Below are 19,472 nucleotides of genomic sequence, written 5' to 3' on the forward strand. Positions count from 1 at the left end.
CCACTCAAACAATCCCCATTTAGCTCACACTGGGCTGAGTACGGTCGTGGGAAACTAATAGTCATGGCTGTGATAAGGCATATACAGCACCTAATGTAATTTCTAAAGTTGCACCTAACCAGGAGAAATCTGGAGAAACCATTTTTCTGCAGCAAAGAAACTGAAAAAAAGGTTTCTGTAACAGGTGTAAGAAGCAGTGTTCTTCAGAAATATTCCAATAATTATTTTTGTAGGCAACAAAAGCCATGCTTATTCAGAAGTAAGCTTACAAAAAGGTTCAAAAACACACATTAAAACATGCTATCCTTTTCATTAATTTTCACAAGAACATGTAATCTTATCTGCAGTATGTGCCCTCAGAGGCTACTTCACACTGGTCTCTCAGAACTCTACTGGAGACCCTTTCCACTGTTTTCAACAGGTTCCTGCCATTTACAAAGAATCCTTTGCATTGCACTAAAACATATGCAACTTGATAGTTTGGATTATAAAGAAGTACCTTGGTCGGTACCTGTTACTATGTTATGTTTTGATTTAAAAACTAAAACCATACAAAATTAGTATTTTGTGGCACATATACAGGAATTATGCCCTCTTCCATTTACAATTTTCTTATTGACTTGGAAAATACAAAATCATCACTAAAAATTTTCAGCCATACAAAGCATGCTGAAATGGTATGTAATGGAAATGCTGAACTAGTGGGCACTGAGTTATTTGAATTTTTCATTAACTTGGCAGTAGTCAAACAGTAGGTGTACTGAGGCCAACAAGAAGTCATGACTTTCCAAATACAGATGGCTGGTTTTCTTTTTTCATTTAATATACAGCAATAAACAGCAGTTTTCTCATCACTTTTCTTCTGCAGGCCTACATAATTCACTTTCTACTTAACATTAATCTTTACCCTTTCTACCCAGATTTAGCTCTGCCCAGAGACTAAATTCCACAAGGGGATGAAGATTGAGCAGAGAGTTGCTGTTAATGCTCAGCTTGCACTTAAAGTAAGAGTTAACTCTACCAACCACACATCAAGTTTTGGAACTTTTCTGACTTTGAAAAGAACCAGGATCATACCAGGAAATCAGTGAAGGCTCAGCTAATAGTGAAAAAATTGGTCAGAAGGACTTATATGATGGATGATATGCACAGACTTAGGGATAAAGAAAAAAGAAGATACAGACATGTTCACCCTCTTCTTCACTCCTCTCCTCCATGATGACGCTCCTACAGTGCTCTTGTTCCAGTAGCTGCATTCCAGAAGAATAACAAAAATTTTGTAAAGAGCCATGAGAATGGTAAAGAATTAGAAAACTTTTGTATAATAGAAGGCTGGAGTAGCTCGGTCCATTTAACTTACTGAAAGAAAGGAGGAAGGTACAGGAACATAGCCTGTAAATACCTATAAAAGAAACATTAGAAAAGACAGCTCTTCAATCTATCCCACAAATGTGTAACAGCCTTTAATGGAAGGTAAGGTTAGAGCAAACCGGTCTAGAAATAAGATGCAATTTTAAAAAGTGAAAGTAGTTAAGCACTGGAACAATTTTTAGACTGTAGAGTGGATTCTCATTTCTCACATTCTTAAATCACAATCAGGCCTACTTATAAAATACACTTTTCTATTTTAACTACAGCTATTGAAATCAGCTACTGAAGCAAGAAATTTCCTGTATCCTGTATGGCAGACCTGATCACAAAAATCCCTTAACATCTTAACACTGGTGTATTTTCTGCTGCTACTTCCAGAGTTACTGACACAAGGTAAGTGCAAGTGTATATGTTTCCAATTGCAAGGGATATTTAACCCTCATCATCAGCCTCTTTGTTAGGACTTCTGTATGGAGATGCATTGGAGCCTGTTGAACTGTTTATATCAGGCTGTTATGCATTGGCTGTTCTTATATGGAATAGAACACTCTAACTGAAAATGTATGCACTTTAAAATACAGCATTCATTTTTTTGAAGTTTTTCTGTACCTGAATGTTAGTGAGCCATGGGCAGAGAGAAAGTGAGCGAGCAGAGAACACATGGGAGCAATGCTAGCTGGAATGAATACGCCCACACCTTTCCTGCAGCAATTTCAGCCCCTACCCTGGAAAACCAGACGTTGCTTGTTTGCCTTCTAGTGGCTTGAGTTTAGAACAGCTTCCACCAAGAATAGGTCTAGCAAAAAAGCTGAGTGAAACTGAGAAGTTATTAGCTCACAGACACTTGCTATTATTATAACAAGTTCTGAAATGTCAAGATGCCTTTGGTGGGAAACATCTATGAAATGCCACATACTGTATTAAGAATGTGTAAGGACTAGATCAGCGGTACATGTGCATGAAGAAGCTCTAGGCAATCATGATTTGAAAAGAAAAAATGTTTTCAAAGTAGATGTGGCTTCTCTGATACCAGTGAGTTTTTCTTCAGCCAACTACGTCAATATTTTTGGACATCTTTGGCACAGCTGTGTCTCTGAAAGAGTGGTCTCTCTGGAGCTGCTCCACTTAGTGTGGGATGGGTCCCCGCTGGCGCAAATGGGCCTACTGAATATAGCAAAAAAGACTGAGTGTGCTTGACACGTCATAACATAATTTGAAATGACCTTCACAGACTCCTCTCATTCCCTCCTGGAATATTTGAGTCTGAAGATATAAGCAAGGATTGGCACCCAAATTGCTGCAATACAGACAGACTGCGATACAGACAATCGTGCTCCTGCTGCTGCTGAGGATGTAAACTCATGTGCCTCTGCTTCCTTTAATGAAGCTACAGTGATTTACGCTACTGCTACAGGGCTAGATTACAGCAATAGATGAAGCAGTAACATGAACTTACCCATCTGAACCTTTTATGGTGTGATATCTTAATGTGTAAAATACTGCTCATCTTAGTAAATGAATACTGCTGCATTAGTGTGAATGTATTTTTTTCCAAAATACACTCTTGGGTTTTAGCACTTTTTCCCTCCTTTACCTTAACTATATTTAGATTTACAGGATGGGATTTTACGTTAATACTATGCTGTTCCTTGCTGAGAGGCATAAACTCATTCAGAGATGACCTTTGTCAGCTGGGGTATCAAAGCTGCTTTCAAATCTTGCTGATCTTTCTCCTCTCCACTCTGGAGTGCTAGTGCCTGCCTCTGTGCTAGCTGGACTAAATTGGTCTGCACTCCTCTGATCCGTTCTGCTCAACATTGAAGGCTTACCAGAAATCTGTTGCTTATATGCTGTTCTGCTAAATTTAAATGGGTCAGAAACTCTCACCATGCTGTCACAAGAGCTATTTTTAAAGTTAATACAGCTCAGAGCTGGATTAATGAGTGCACATCCCTCTAACTGTGCATGAGCTCAGTGTGGTCCAGCAGGAAATCATGCCCTTGGCAAGCACACGTGAGGAGCACCTTTCTGTGTCAATGCTAACGGCCACCTGTTCAGCTGGCCTAGTGCCCTCTCTCAACATGGCCAGACAGCTGACTTTGGGCGTTCATAGAAGTAAGGAGAGGTTTAAAGCCATTCAAGGAATAACACTGTGAATGCCAGCTCTTCAGCCATTCTGCATGTGACAGCATCAGTAGCACATACCCATTTCTTCTCATCGTTTGTATGTTACTAAAAGTGTATCAGAACTGTCAAGAATACAGAATTTCTGGCACATAATTCTGGCTGCCAAAAATACATATGTTCTGCACTGGGAGAAGGCAGGGGAAGAGCATGGGGAATTGGATTCTTCCTGTATCAATTTGTATTAATAATTACGTAGTCTAATTTCAAAGATCAAGAGAGTTTTTTTCTTTTTACAGTAAGGAAAAACTTTCCATATAAATATGATGGATCTTGTTTAGATGAGATACACACCCAAGCCTTTAGTACTCATTTTGCACAAAGAAGCCCCACACAGCTGCACTGAGACAACAATCCACAGGTGACCTCTTGTGTGAGATGTGGCAGAAGCTATATACAACAGGAATACCTTCCCTAGTTGAAGTAAAACAATGTAAGGGTGTTCAATTACTCAATGTTTACTTATTTCAGTTTATGAATGCATCATTATTTCTTTTTGTAACAATAGCTGAACATCCAAATATCATTCAGTGTACGGTTTGTTTTGCTCTTGAAAACTACCCTCTAGAAAATTACTCTGAGAAACACAGAACAACTTTACCTTCCAATTCCATTTTCACCTCAGATAACCTTGAAAAAAAAATTTTCAGTAAGTTCAGAAACCAAATGGGTTTGGATAGTAAAGATCAAAAGAGATACTAAACTCCAGATACAGAAAACAGACTCTTTAAATATGTCTCCCAAAAGTAAGTACTGCCTGTTTATTTTCTGAAGAGTCCTTATGACCTACTAACTGATAGGTGTAAATGGTAACAACCTGTACAGTCATTTCTGGACATGAACCCAGATATTTTGCTGGCTTCTGACTGAACACCAGACTAAGGAAAACCAAGTTTCTTGGGAAAACAACTGTCTTAAGGAAATAAACCCAAGATTCTTTCATGTAGGGACAGGCAATCAAATGAAGAGAATTACAAGTTAAGATGGTATAAACCACCTCAAAAACTGTTAAGAAACTGAAAATAACAGTTTGACTCACCTGCATGAATGATTGGATTGTAATTTCATAAGATTTTACTTACCAAGTTCAAGTAGAAGCATTAATACGGTATAATTTTTTCATTATTTCTTTGTGGAAGTGTCCTGTTAAAAATCTGAACTACTTGTTCACAGTTAACTATCCAGATTAACAAAATACAAGCTTCCCTTTGGTGTAATTACAAGTTACATTATTTTACTTACACAGATATTGTCAAATCAAACTCTCTAACAAAAACACTTACGCCTGAATGGAGTCTCTTTACTCAAACTTGAATGATTCTGAGAAGAAAATTTAATTTGTACAATAATCCAAGTTCTTCAGGGTGTCTTCTGCAAATCCTATTCTTGGTTTGCGCGTGTCTCATGCTTTTGCACTCAGAGTCTCTTGTTCTGCCATCTGCTGACTGGAGCTGTACATGTGTCCACAGATGTCCTTACGGAGAAAGAGAAAGCAAGGCTATAGACGTTTCTAAGCCCAGAATACCATGATAGCAATGAAACAGAGTGAACTGGTCATTATACAATTGTGAACAACAGATCCTGAAGGTATTCAGCTACTCTACAATTAGTTTTTTTTCTTATTTTGAAAATTTACTCACAGACACACACATACATGCCCAGTCTTGGTGAGTCACAAGTAAAGGAGCTGAAAATTTGGAATAAAGGAGAAAGAGTCACACAGCATTACCAAAACACCTGTACCTTTTAGAGTTAAACCTGGCAAGAAAAATGTTGCTGTGCTTTCACTTCCCTCCCAATCAAAGAGGTTTACATTTAGGTTTTATGGGCAGAAACATTTTCTGACTGATAGAAAGATTCTGATAATATCCTTCAATAAAGTGGGGTTACACAGTCCTGGGGTGATTATGGAAAAAGTACTGCTGAATACATGCTAATCAAATTCATGGATAATCATGATGTTTTAGAGAGAATAAGTAGGCTAGTATGTTAGACAGCTGGATATCAATAAATTCCCACTGTCTGTTTGCACCAGCTGGTAAATCTCCCACTTGAGAGATCTGGCCAGCCTGGGTCTTTTCTAGGGTGTGTTAAAATAATCTGTATTTCTGAGAATCATGATCCTTCCCAAATTGGCTTCCAGCCAAAAGCCAAGTCATAACGTTGAAGAAGGCTGCTTTTTGGTTCACAAGAAGCATTATGTACCAATTTATGGGATTTTGGCTGGAAAGAAGGATGCATTGGAGGATAAACTAAAGACAAGGTAAACTCTGAACACTGGAACTAACAAAATATTCATGACCCTAATAAATTGTGTCTGATCCGCCTGTGCCTGCGTAGCCAGGAAATCAGGAAGGCCAGAAGATGAATATGTGTAAAATGTTACAGATCCCACTGTGAAAAAAGAGGCTGGAATGGATCTCAGATGTCCTTTGTCCTGGATCAAAAGGCAAAGCATTTCCTGTTCTCAGTTTTTACAGTCCTATCTATCACTGGCTGATAGCATCTCCGGGACATACTGTGAGTCCCTGTATCTTTTAACTCCCTCTTATGGCCAGACAAGAGATGTCTGCTCAGCCTGTCCACTGGGTTTTGCAGATACAGCAGAAATGAGGCAGTATCAGTGGTTTCTTCTCACCAAAGCTTGTTTGGAAAGTTAATCCCTGTCCCAGCTCTTGTGTAGGACACAAACAGGGATAGAGTGTCCTTGGAACATGAACAAGAAACACAAAGTTCCAGGAACCAATTTTTAATGGAGTTTTAAAAGTAAGATGTACTACTAATTTCCCCCATATAATTTTTTGTTTTCTTAAAAGTTACTGGGAAGTATTAGTGACAGGCTAAGCTGAAATGTTAGAGTTGCTCCTAAGAGCTCTGGCCCTGAAGAGCATCCAGAGAAAGGTTCCAGAACTGAAAAGAAATCTGGGAGAAAGCTTGTATGCAGATTTTACATCAGTTTTCTAGTAGCTTTAAAAAAATTATAAAAATGTATAAATACATCCAATTTTCTTTAGAAGGAATTTCCAAAGAACAAGGAGAATGATCACTACAATTGCACACCAGCAGACAACTGAAGTTTTTCCATGCAAGCATAGTATAAAATTCCCATTCTCCTATATCAGTGCATCTCATCTCTCTACACCAACACTTTTTTTTGGTTTGTTTTGGTTTTATTAGATAGGACCCTATTAAAGGGCTAAAGGAGTTTTTAAAATTTCTAAGCATGTTATCAATAGAACAACTGGTAAGAGAGTTAGAACATTTGGCAAAACCTGGAGGGAAAACCCAATCATTCTTGGGACATGTTTGTGCAGTTACAGTGAGCTTGCAATTGAAGTTTGGAAGAAAAAGAAAGGGCAGATCTCAGTGGCCAGAAAGGGTGGCTAAAACTGAGACAACCAAGGAGAATGCTGAAATCTGTTTCTTTTCTTTGGATTTGATTGAGAGCAAGCTGCTCTCCTCATAACTCCACCTGGACGCTGGGAATATATTTTTTACTTGGCTATGGGCTGCCATCTGATGGTTGTAGTTAATAATGCTGAAGGACGCATTGAATCTACTTTTTAAAAAATCTGGCTAAAAGGAAAACACACACAGGGCCTCACATAACACTGCTGGATGGATTTCAGCTGACTGGTGATTTACAGTTGAGGTTAAATTTTTGACATATTTCAGATTTACAATAGCATCACTCTAAAAGGTTTTTCACTACAGTGAAGAATGTCTAGAAAATTCCAGTGTTGCTTTACAGAACAGCTGTGACTTTAAGTTGAATTTTCCAGGCTTCATGGAGCTCATGCATGTCTGACTGTCTGAGAATTTTTCTGGAAAGGAATACAATTTTCTCTTGCTGCTAGGGTTTAATGACCTACCACTGGCATGTCAAAGAGGGTCTCTCAGAACAGGGAGAGCATGAGGCCCCAGCTAACAGCAGCAGCCCTGTTAACAGAGGTTAGGGCTCTCTGAGAAGTAGACAAGTGTCTTCTCCTTCCCAGGCTGAAACGCAAAGTAGTCCAGTGCTGGAGAAATCGATGTGAACTGTTGATGACCTTGCAGCTATAGCTAAAATCTAATGGTCTTTGTTTAACAAACCAGCTGAGAAACTAACAGCAAATATGCAGCGTCGATGGAGCTGTCTCACCACAGTTCAGGGCGCACTACAAACCAGACTGAAGACTAGGAAGAATATCTTTGTTCATTCAACTGCATCTCCGAGCAGCACCTGTGCTTGCTACACATCAGAAAACATCCTTGGTATCAATGAACTCAAAACCTTCCCCTGTCTTTACATGTCGAGGAGTGTGTTAACTGGGAATGCTTACTCTAAGTGAAGCACTTGCACTGAAGAAATCCCTTGTCATACTATAATCTCAGAATTTAAGGAGAACTAAGAATTTTGGGATTAAATACTTTTTGGTTTGAACAACAGAAAATATCTTCATTTAAAATAAAATATAGCAAAATCGATATTGTGTTGAGTATCTAGCTGTACTGCTCAAAAGGAAAATTACCATGCTGGGGAAAAAGCCCAAACAATTGTTTCAAACATATGAAATGTGACTGTTCAGATATCAATATTCAATCAATATTCAGGTTAAATACATTATTAAGAATTATTTTGTTACAAAGTGGCTTACTACAATTCTTTTAACTTGTAATTGTTCAAATAAAATGCAGAGGGTCAATGGTTGATATCAGCACATCATATAGTCTCACTTAAGTTTTGGTGATACTTATTCATGCTAAATTCCTCAGTTCCTCATATACTGACTGAAGAGGGACAAAATTTATGCAGTAACAGCAGAAGGTCAAGGCATAAACAATAAACACTTAAATCCTCAAAGTAGTCTTCTATAAAACAGGTGAATTTTAACCTCTCTGCATGTAAATTTGAGTAGAATTTCACACACATCTGGGTAAGTAATGTTTACCTCTAGAAGAGATGTTCATACTTTTGACCACCAGAAGGCCTCCTTACACTGGGAAAGCTGCTTCTGCAAAACCATTATACTTTTACTCTGCTTAATTCGCAAATCATTAGGTTACAGAAAAAAAGCAATCACATTTAAAAAGTGTTTTTCTTTCCAACAACATCAAAATTTGATTTTAGATTTATAATACTTTATTAAGGGTTACATTTGAGAAATATTTTTAGTAATACATTTCTCATAGTCCTCCCCTCTCCACTGAATGCTTTTTATTACTATTTTGTATGCATAGTGCTGGGAGTTTTCTTCAGATATCCACCTCTTGCATGTCTAGTCTTCCCTAACAGGCACAGCCATGTCACTTGTGCTGTATTTAAGGTGAAAAAAGGCTAGAATCCTTTCACATTGTGGCTTGGAGTTTGCAGTATCTCTTTAATAACACAGATGAATGCAAAATTTCAAATAGTTGACTAAAGCAGTATATTGGAGATGGGACCAGTTCTTTGTCATATATTTTCTCTTAATGGGACAAATCTAGATCTCTGAATTTATACTGAAAGACATTTTCCTTTCATAACTTTTGTGTGAAATGGGGCTTTATAATTAAAAAGTTGGTAAGATAGGTAGATAGGACACACTCACCTCACTCTTAGAGTTATTGTTTTAGACGACTATAGTAATATTAAAAAAGAGAGAAATCTGCAGTCTCATGCATATAGATTTCCTGTGATTTCAAAATTAACTTACCATAACACTATCTATAAAGCAAGAAGGAAAACCGAGTATTTTCCCTGACAGCATTGCTTGCCAGGATCTTTAATCTTTCAAAATCCAGCATTCAATACAAGCCTAAGGACTGGGGTCCACATATTTTCCTAAGGAAAAATACAGAATTATTAGTTCAATTTTCAGCTTATTGCTGAAAATAATAATTGGGAGATTTGATTGTTTGCAGCACATTCAATCACACATTTTTTTCCCCTCATTCAGAGATTTTAAGTGTAAAAATGGATATTTTTTTTAAAATGAACAGCAGCTTAGGAATGTAGGCTACAAACTTTAAATAACTTTTTAATGCCCATTGACGTTAAGCCAGATAATTATGTGAAGGTAATTTACATAATTTTGATTTTGTCACTTTATCCCAAAGCTAGTAATAAAAGAACTGCCCAATCCCTTCTCATGTATATGAAAGCAGGTAACACCAGTGATTCAGCTGAGTGAAACTGTAAATTAAAATGGCTTTCTACCACATAGAGATCTATATAAACCAAATGTTCCATATCCATTCATCAGGTATTTTACAGTGTAAGCACTCATTTAATATCACACATCTAAAGGATAACATTGAAACTCAAACAGCAAAAGGCTGAAAAGTAGATATTTTTTCTTTCAGAATATTGTACTAAAAATTAAACATAGTCTTTACTTATTCTTTCCTGAAGCTATCAAGATGAAGCGTGACAAATGCATTCTAGTTACCAGGTTTTTGTTCATCCACATGTGCACCCAGTACGTCCACATCTGGAAGCCACTTTTCAAACTATCCATACTAGGGTTGGAACAGCACCGGCACCAGAGCTTTAGCAGGTTTTTGAACAGATCTGGGCCCTAGGCACCAAGGCACCTCCAAATCAGTGTCAATGTGAGGCAGGTACTTCAGCTTTCCTGAATTTTGAAGTCTGTGGAAGCTGACTTTCTTAGCTCACACAGCTGACTGGTCTCATCTTGCCTCTGTGAGCATCACTCCCTTCTAGCTCCTGCTGGGTGTCAGCTGTTATACTGAACCACTAATTTGAGAATGAAAACTATGGTCTGGCTCATCGATCTTGAGAGATTACCACCCACCCACACCCCCACACCCCCCTGCAGTAATTACAGGCTCCATATTCCAGGGAAAGCATCACAGAGAGCAAAATTTCCCCTGACATCAGCACCAGACATCTCTGTTCATCAGAGAAGCATTTTGACAGCAAGGGATTTTCTATGTGCAGACTATGCAACAGATACCTGTACTACCTGTATGGTATGGGAATAAATCATCTCACTGGGTTGTTCTTAACTTGGCTGTAGGTTGTATTTGTGAGCCTAAGTATCTCCTGTAATTTCTCATCACCTCAGTTTCCCTGGGGTAGAATGTGTAGAATTCATTAACATTTGAAAAGCCATCTGAGATCTTAAAATGAAGGCGATGCATAAGTGTAGATCAAAGAGAACTGTGCACCAATACTGATAAAAATGAGAATACCGCAGCCCAAGCTATAACCTTAAGTACACCATTAGTGTAACCTCAGTGAAATTTATCTACGTGAGTGGAGGTTGTGAAGGATGCCCAAGGACGTGGCCAAGCTCTTGAGGATCTGATGGGTGTCTTCAAAGTCTCCTCAGGTATCCTCTTACTTTAATGGGAATTATTGGTGTTTACAACCTGACAGGACAGGTTTGTAGACATACAATATGCTTGTAGTTTTATTTAGCATCTGTTTAAACAAAGCATTAGCACAGAAAGATCCCTGATACAGAAGGAATTAGCCAAAAGACCTTTTATCTGTAAAAAACTAGTTGAAAGGAAGAGTGGATGATGAAACCACTTTTTTGAGGTAGTTGGTAATTCATGGAATGAGATATATAGCAAAATGAAGAGCATCACAAACATGCCTAGACTAAATACAGGTATAATAATCTAATCTTTTCCTTCAATCTCTTAAGCAAACGGATATATAAGGAAACATTCTTTAAAAAAATCACCAGATAAATCTGCTTTTTCATTACCCTTTTCAGGCATATATCTCATGATTTCATCCCTTGCAAGGGAGAAGAGAGGAAGAAACTGTCAGGATGGCTAACAGAATTAAGTCCTTTTCTGACCTGAGTCTTAGCAAACTGTTATTTTTAGCTTTCTCACAGCAAATGACAAATCCTTTGTCCTGTGACATAAGCCATTGTTTAAAAGGAAATCTTAACTGACGGTGACTCTGTTCTCAAGTAATACAGTATTGGCCTGAAAACCTCAGGTATTTAAAGCTTCAAGTTTCATCATTCTTCTCTAAGGTTGTAACAAAATTGCAATGGTGTACTCTCATACATTCTTAATTCACAGACTGAACTTGTGAGAATTAGCAGTGATCAAAGTAACTGATTAATGTGGACTCTAAGGCATGATTCCAATATAGCCTGGATGTATCCAACCGTAATGATTCTAATCCGGCTGTACCACCAAACACCTTTATTTCTGCATGCAGCAGAATTACCCTAATTATCTGCAGTTCCTTTCTTTCTTTCTTTCTTTTCTTTCTTTCCTTCTTTCTTTCTTTCTTTCCTTCTTTCTTTCATTCATTCTTTCTTTCTTTCTTTCCTTCTTTCTTTCTTTCTTTCCTTCTTTCTTTCTTTCTTTCTTTCTTTCTCTCTTTCTTTCTTTCTTTTCTTTCTTTCTTTCTTTTCTTTCTTTCTTTCTCTCTTTCTTTCTTTCTCTCTTTCTTCCTTCCTTCCTTCCTTCCTTCCTTCCTTCCTTCCTTTTTTTTTCTGTCAGACTAAACACTAAAAAGCTGCTCCAGAGCCCTAAGTGCCTCCTCAGCTGTAAATCAGCAAACAGAAATGCTGCAGACTAGTCCTCAGACTGCACAGATGTTCTTGCATACAAACCTACCCACAATGAGCCTGGCTGCTCACCTGCCTCCACTGCACTTTGCGTTCTGCAGCTGCCTGGGCAATGCACACGCCAGACAGCGCGCCTGGAGAATTGACAAAAGAGGTCCCTGAGACGGATCTTGTTTGCGAGCAGAAGGTCTATAAATGAGAATGCTGTCATATCACTGCACCTCTGATACTCTAGAATTATTCATTAATACTTGTCAATGAGAGATGGACAGGCTGGTGTTCTTGTAAAGTAAATCAGGGATTTTCCTTTTGACGTCATGACGTTAAGCTTGGGATGATTCCAGCAGTGCTAAGGAAAGCGATAAATGCACAGATGCCTTGGAAACACTCTCTGAGCAGTTGGAGAGACCCTTCCTGAGGTGCAGTTTCTTTTGAAAGGTCCCCAAGGTTCAAGGTCTCTATTCCATGTGCTGTTACTTCTCTTTTCAGTTCACTAGAAATGTTGGTGTTCCTTCTTTTCCTCCTGCTTTTATCAGCTACAGGTCCATTGAGTCATCTGTATCTCCACTGAGAATACACACCTTCCCTTTCCACTTCTCTCTTGTTAATCTCTGCTGCTCGCTCCCTCCTGGACACCTGTCCATCTGCTTACTTCTCTTCTGTATTCTGCCTGTGTTGGTGTTCATATCCTCTCACATCAATTTCCTGTCTCAAGCTTGAAACTGTACTCTCTTTCCCATTGCCACATTTCTTCTCCCAGTGCCCCCAGGAAGAAGATTCTGCTCACGCAGCTGCTGGTGGGCACTTCCTCTGTTGTCCCATCCCGTGTCCCCCCCACCCCAACATTCCCACTGCTCTCTTGCCTGGATGCTGGGGACTGGGGACACCCAGCCGATGGCTCTTCAGCAGGTGTTTTAGGTGAACTGAAAGACCCAGGTATGTATGCAAGCACAGCCCTGGCAGCAGGACTGAATTAGTAGACAGCACTTTGCATACTAGACAACAGGCAATGGAATGAAAATTAGCTGCCTATGTCAAAAATTGTATTGTTGAAAACTTCTCAGCTGCTGCATTATCCTGAGGACCTCTAAACTGGTTACTTTTTCAGGTTTTCCAGACTTGAAGCTCTGAAGACCAGTGCCTCACTACTATTTAAACCCTGTTTTGAGTTCTGAACAATGCAATACACTGATCAGCACAAGCCTAGTGGTCCAGATCTCACAACACATGGAGGTATGTGCCCCTTTCTTTTGAAATGCTCAAGCTCTTCTCAGAATTCATGCATAAAATAAGACTAATCACAATGTGGGAGGCCTGGGTTTAATTCTGTCCTTTGAGGAATTCAAGCTAATATTTCCTGTTTCTCAGGAATGAGTCCTAAAACCAGATAATAGACCACACTGGCCTGAGCCAACAAAAGGTGATAGCCTGTGCTTCAGACCTAGAGTTAGAATTGTGGGAGCTTCAGAAAGAGTCAAGGACATGAACCCTTTCCTCCTTCTATCTGCATACTGAATAACTTTATGGCTACAAAATTTAAGTAAAAGTGAGGTTTTCCAGAGACGGGGATTCCAAGTAGTTTTCCCAGTTGCTTGTTCCTCTCTGCAATACTATTCTGAATCTACACAGTTAAAAACAATTCCAAGAACAGGCTGGTGTCACCAAAAGTGACTTTTTGGAGATGTCTTCCATTACTGTTCTCCTCAAGTCCAGAAACTGAGCAAAGCTTACAGATAATGCTGAAAAATTTATCAAGACTGATGGTTTCCATACAGGGATCCAAGTGCAGTCCTACACTCACAATCATGTTTATAAAGTGTATTACACAGCATTTACTGTATTTGCAGTGTATGTATAAAACAAAAGATCCTTCTGTTTTGGCAGGATTTTATAGTAAACCAAACTTCTCTGTTCCCCCCCACCCGCCTTCCCCCTCATCGTTTCAACCCTTGCCCTATGACACTATTCCCCAGACTACCATTGCTAGGGGCTAGGATATCTCAATCACAGATTGGTTAAGGACAGAGATTCTGTGCCCAGGTAAATAAGTTTTACAACCAGCAGTGGGTAATTTTCATGTGCTTTAAAAAATGTTGACTTTGACTTTTAGCCATACCACAGAACAGTTTAAAATAATTGTACAATAGAGAGAATAAACAGATAGTAAAAAAGAAAAGCTGGGATATTTTTTTAGGTATATGGTTTCTGTGCTGCATATTTTGTACCCAGTACGGTGGTTAAACATCTAAACCCAAGAAGGTCAAGTCCAAAATTCAGAACAGAGATAAACTTTTTTTTGTCAGGATCAATTTGTGGCAACAGCAGTTATATCAGCAGGGTGTAGTAACTATGGCAGAGCACTGTCAAACTGCCAGTTGAGTCTCTGGGAAGCCTATTATCAGATAGGGTTATTATTACAGTCCCATCATCTTATTTTTTCTGAAATATTCTTGTAGAAATGTAAGAAAATAATTGATACAGAGAATGAAATACTTGTCTCTGAGAGTGTATCCTTACAATAGACCCTCTACCACCTTTCTCACCTTACTGTGTAAAAATGACTGAAATGAGCAAAAAGGTGTAGGCATTGTACAAAAACCTAGACTCTTTCTTCATTATTTGAGATCGAAAACTGTGGCAAAATCCCTTACATACCACATGGAACTCAACCTGAGCAGCAGAAAAGGAATCTTTGTAATGCTGATAAAGATATATCAGTTATAACATAGTCGTCAATGACACTGAACAGTACTTATAAAAGTGTTCAAAAAAATCTCTGAGAGGAAGGTGGAGGTAGAATACTGTAGACCAGAGAAATGGAGGAAGATTGCTGCCCAAAGATATAAATGCCAAAAACCTAAAAGTGCCAGACATGTGAAAAAAGGAGATACAGAAATGAAATAACAGAAGGGCTGGCCCAGCAGATAAGGCATAAGTTCTGCATTGACAGTGGCTTGCTATGACCACACACATGTGCTACCCACAGAAAGTTCATTCCAAGGTCTTGCCTGAGGTCACTTCCTTGTGATTGCACAAGAGGCAGAAATATTTCACTTTCTGGTATTCTCCCTTTGGCAAGCAGCTTTCTTCATAGCAGCTTTGAAAATATCACAGCAAGGAATGTATATAGCAGATGCCTTAGAAGAGTACTGACTACCATGTATTTCATGCACTATTCTGTTCTTTTAGGCTTCTGTATTGCATATAATCTAGGTTAAAGAGGAAGAGGGGGAGTAGAAACAATTTTTTTGTCTAAATTTCTAAAGTTTTCTAAATTTCTCCAAATGCTGCTGTCTGCAATGTATGTACAAATCTTAAATAACATGTTGATAATTGCATATGGAAGCCAGCACTATCTCATTTTGCACGATGTCTACAAATGCAGAAGAAGAATCTTAGTAATTAGTAATAAATTTTCACTTCTTCAATTGTAATGATTTTCAAGTTAAAGGCAATTTGTAGCAGAGGTTTCTGAAATGCTCTCTTGCCTTTTTTTGTTGGTTTTTTGTTTGTTTGTTTTGCTTTAAACCACATTACTTGCTACTAACAGAGATTTTTCCGTTCAGTAAAAGCCTGTAGCAAGAAAAATTGTTCCCTCAGAGTCTTCTCTTAGCTCAAGAAGGCCATGTCATTTTCTAAAATTAGACCACAATTTCAGGTCAATGTAAACAAAAAGGGTGAAGCTCAAAGTAACCTCTATTCTTCCTTCTCTTTCTTCCCAGTCTATTTCTCTAATTATTTCTTATGGGTTTAGTGCGACCATTTTCTTTTGATTATCTGCCTTTAGATATAACTTGCCTCTATCTTTCCTCAGATACAGACACTTCCTGCACTGCAAAGAGGTACAGCTCCTTCTGAATAGTCAATTTACTGCCATTACAGTAAACACATCAATCTTCCAGTATTAAATCCTGCAGCTAAACTGTAGGTCTTGTCAGAGATTTTGAAACTTTGTTGCTGGTGCATCCAGAGGGAGGATCAAGCTTTACTTGATGACTTCTCCCTCTGCCATTCTTTAGTTTAAAGTTCCTGGTTGTGCTTCAGAGTGTGCCAGGTAGGTTAAAGTTCATTAAAAACAGCGAAAAAGATATGCGGTGCCAGCCGTCCCACGCCGCATTGCTAGTACGTGGGCATGGAAGGGCATATATACCAAATGTTCCCATCCTTCCTTCTATTGTAAAGATTGAGAGGCATGAGCAATCATCTTTTTCTCCATCCATCTGCTAAATCTGGCTCACTCACCTCCTAAAAAGTTACTTCCATTGAAATCGGTTGTACTAGTCATAAACAGCACAGCACAGCTACCACAAAAAAAGCATTTTTTTTGGTGCATGTTCCACAAATGGCTTTGGTTCATGATTTAAATTGTAAAAGTGCATTGGGAAAGTTCATTTCTAGCCAAGCCTGTTTTTCATTTGGTTTTAGGTTTCTTTTGTGTGTGCTTTTGTGTGTGTGTGTGTGTGTTTTTTTTTATTTATTTGACTTTGTAATTCATTTGGAGGCATAGGGTTGGAAGGGATGTGCCTGAGAAAAAGTGCTTCAGGCCATGTTAATCATTTGACCCACTCCCTCTGCCCCAAACCCTGGATAAAAGGTTAAGTACAGAGAGGATTAGAAACTGATCATCACAGAAAACTACAGCAGGATCATGTGATCTTATTTCAAAGAGATTTTAAAATCAAATTTAGTGAGACAGGAATGCTAAAAATATAGGCAGAAGCAGGAAGAAAAGGCCACCTTGAATCATGTAGGCAGAAAAACATGTACACAATCCCTCAGAGTACACACAGCTTTTAAGCATCAGTTGAGATCAGAATCCTTTTGTGCTTTTGCACTCAGTTAACCCCTTAGCACAGAGACAGTGAAAAAGAAGGAAAAAGCCCATATGGGGTGCAGAAGTACCTCATGTATTGAGCAGCTGAAAAAAGACCATACCAGTGATCCCACAGGGTCAGTGCAGAACACTAAGGGAAGACTTGACAAGTGCAAGATCACAGCTCTGTCCCACAGTTCCCGTGCTCTGTATCATATTAGCCTCCATAAACAAGGTGTATGGCAGTAAGCCAAGATCATCTCTTTTTTTCCTCCTTACTGCTTTAAAAAGAGCTTTTCTATTTGACAGAAGTAACAGAAACAGCAGTAAAGCTTCACCAAAGACAGGCTGGCTCCTGAATAGAGGGAGTAAGAGAGATAAGGTGACCTTGCCTGAGAAAAGCAAGGCATCTGGAGGAGCAAAGTGGTGATGGGGAAGTCTATTCAGACTTTGCCAAAACCCTGGATATTTATGGTTACAATGTGCCTTTTAAACTCTTCATCTTAAGTCACCCCCACATATGAAGACTGAACTATAGATTTAGTGAAAAATAATATTACTTAATAGCATTAAAGCAATGTGTTTTCAAATGTCTCAGTCAATTACGCCCAGTGTTTGCAGTTCCCCTGGCAACCTAATCCTAAAGCGTGTGGGTATTTCAAGTCTTTCCGTACTGCTAAATAAAACAAGGGCAGGGAACAAACCTGAGCACTGGCCTGGTGATTATCCACACTGTTTAACTGCTAGCATGCTTTCAGGCTCCTTTGGCTTATGCCAGTTTTTTGGCAAGTGGTGCCTAAGCCTGACTGGAGGGATAGCACATGTGGGGATCAATTCCAATAGGCAGTATAGACACCATGGCACCAAGTTTTGTTCCCTCCAGCCTTAACAGTCTTCCAACATCATCCCAGTTTTGCATCTCCAAAGATTCCTCGTGCTGTACCCTACAGAAGGCAGTATATAAAAACATGTATGAAAACATCATACCTTTCATGTATGAAAACATCATTCTGATCAGATCCAGCATATTACCCAGGTTTTTTTCAGATTATTTGTACTGAAAAAACAAACAACAACAACAAAAATAACAGAAAATAGTTGTGTTTTAGCCCCAGAAGGGTAACTTTCAAGGGTCACAGGAGACAAAATACTATGCAGCATAACTGTGGCTAGGCTTGGCCACCTGCTTTCAGGGTAAAAAAAATTGCTCTTGTCTCATTTAGCAGCAGAGATGTAGGGTTTGAGCCTCTGAAGAAAGCTTAGTGGTTCCACAGAAAATTATGGCGATAAAAAGGCTAAACCACAGCTAAATTTTGACATAAAGGAAAGCATGGGAAAGGGATCCTCTTCTTTTTCATTATGCCACAGCAGCAGCACCATGATTTTATCTGCAAAATAATGGGAGCTCAAGGGAAGGGAAAAAGCCATTGCTGCCTGTCATTGCTCCACAGCCACCTGCAGGCAGTGTGCGCAGGTCGGTGCACTGACAGCTCACTTCTGTTTGAACAGATGGAGCAAGCAACAGAAGGTGAACCTGTTCCTCTGGTAATCCTGTCAGCACTGTGGTTTCCACAGACCTGCCATAGTGGCTTAAAAGGGAGATGGCCTTAACTTAGACTGAGGTGTGACTTTCTGAAGAAAAAAACTAAACACTCACAACATGTATATGAAAAAAATAAATCCCATGTGCCACGCCTACGTGCCCATATCTCCAAAGCCAGTGCATCCCTAGACTTCTGTTCTGCCCTGTTATTTAATTTTCCCAAAGACCTCAGGTTTCTGTCATGAACCCACAGATTTTAATTACTTTTAAAAACTTGCCTTATGTATGGACTGGTACCAAAAGTACTTCAAGAAATTTCCAGCAAGAGTTAATTTTCCCTAGAACTCTGACTTGGCTGAAACTCAGGGTATGTGAGTAGAAATCATAGCTCTCGGCACCGAGGCTTCATTATCATAACATAGATCTAAATCCATGCAGCCTTCTTGTGTGTTCTCTGCCATACAGCGCTATGTCCTTGCACTGTTATTATTATTAATGGTCTTGTTATTCTGACTTTCAACTGCATCTCAGTACAAATGAGTTTAAAGGCCACAATTAGTATTAGGGACCAGTACACTGGGGCATACACAGAAATCCTCACAAACAGAGAAATCCTCACAAACAGAGAAATCCTTTGGCTTCTGCCCTAAAAGCTTATTGTTATAATTAAGATTCATATTATAAAGGCAGTCAGAGGTGCCAAAAGAAATTGGGGCCCATTATATCATAAATACCTCCACTGCATAAATACATAGTAAAAATCAGTTTTTGCCTTGAAGAACCTGTAGCCATGAGCTTCAAGCAACCACTAAACTTGCAACTACAAGCTCAGCAACAGTTTGTGACACACCCAGCTTAAGTAGGCGATTAGTGTCATTGCTGTCACCTGTGTTATTTACTTTTGCCTCCATACTGGTCTGAATCATGCTTAATTAAGAAATGCATTCTGTTTGACAGATAATAAAATGAAAGAAAGAAAAAAGGACTGAGGATACGTGTTCCTATCAAATGTTTTATAAAGGGTGGCCAAGGGCCA

The sequence above is a fragment of the Falco peregrinus genome, chromosome 6, assembly GCF_023634155.1.
Source record: "Falco peregrinus isolate bFalPer1 chromosome 6, bFalPer1.pri, whole genome shotgun sequence".
NCBI lineage: Eukaryota > Metazoa > Chordata > Aves > Falconiformes > Falconidae > Falco > Falco peregrinus.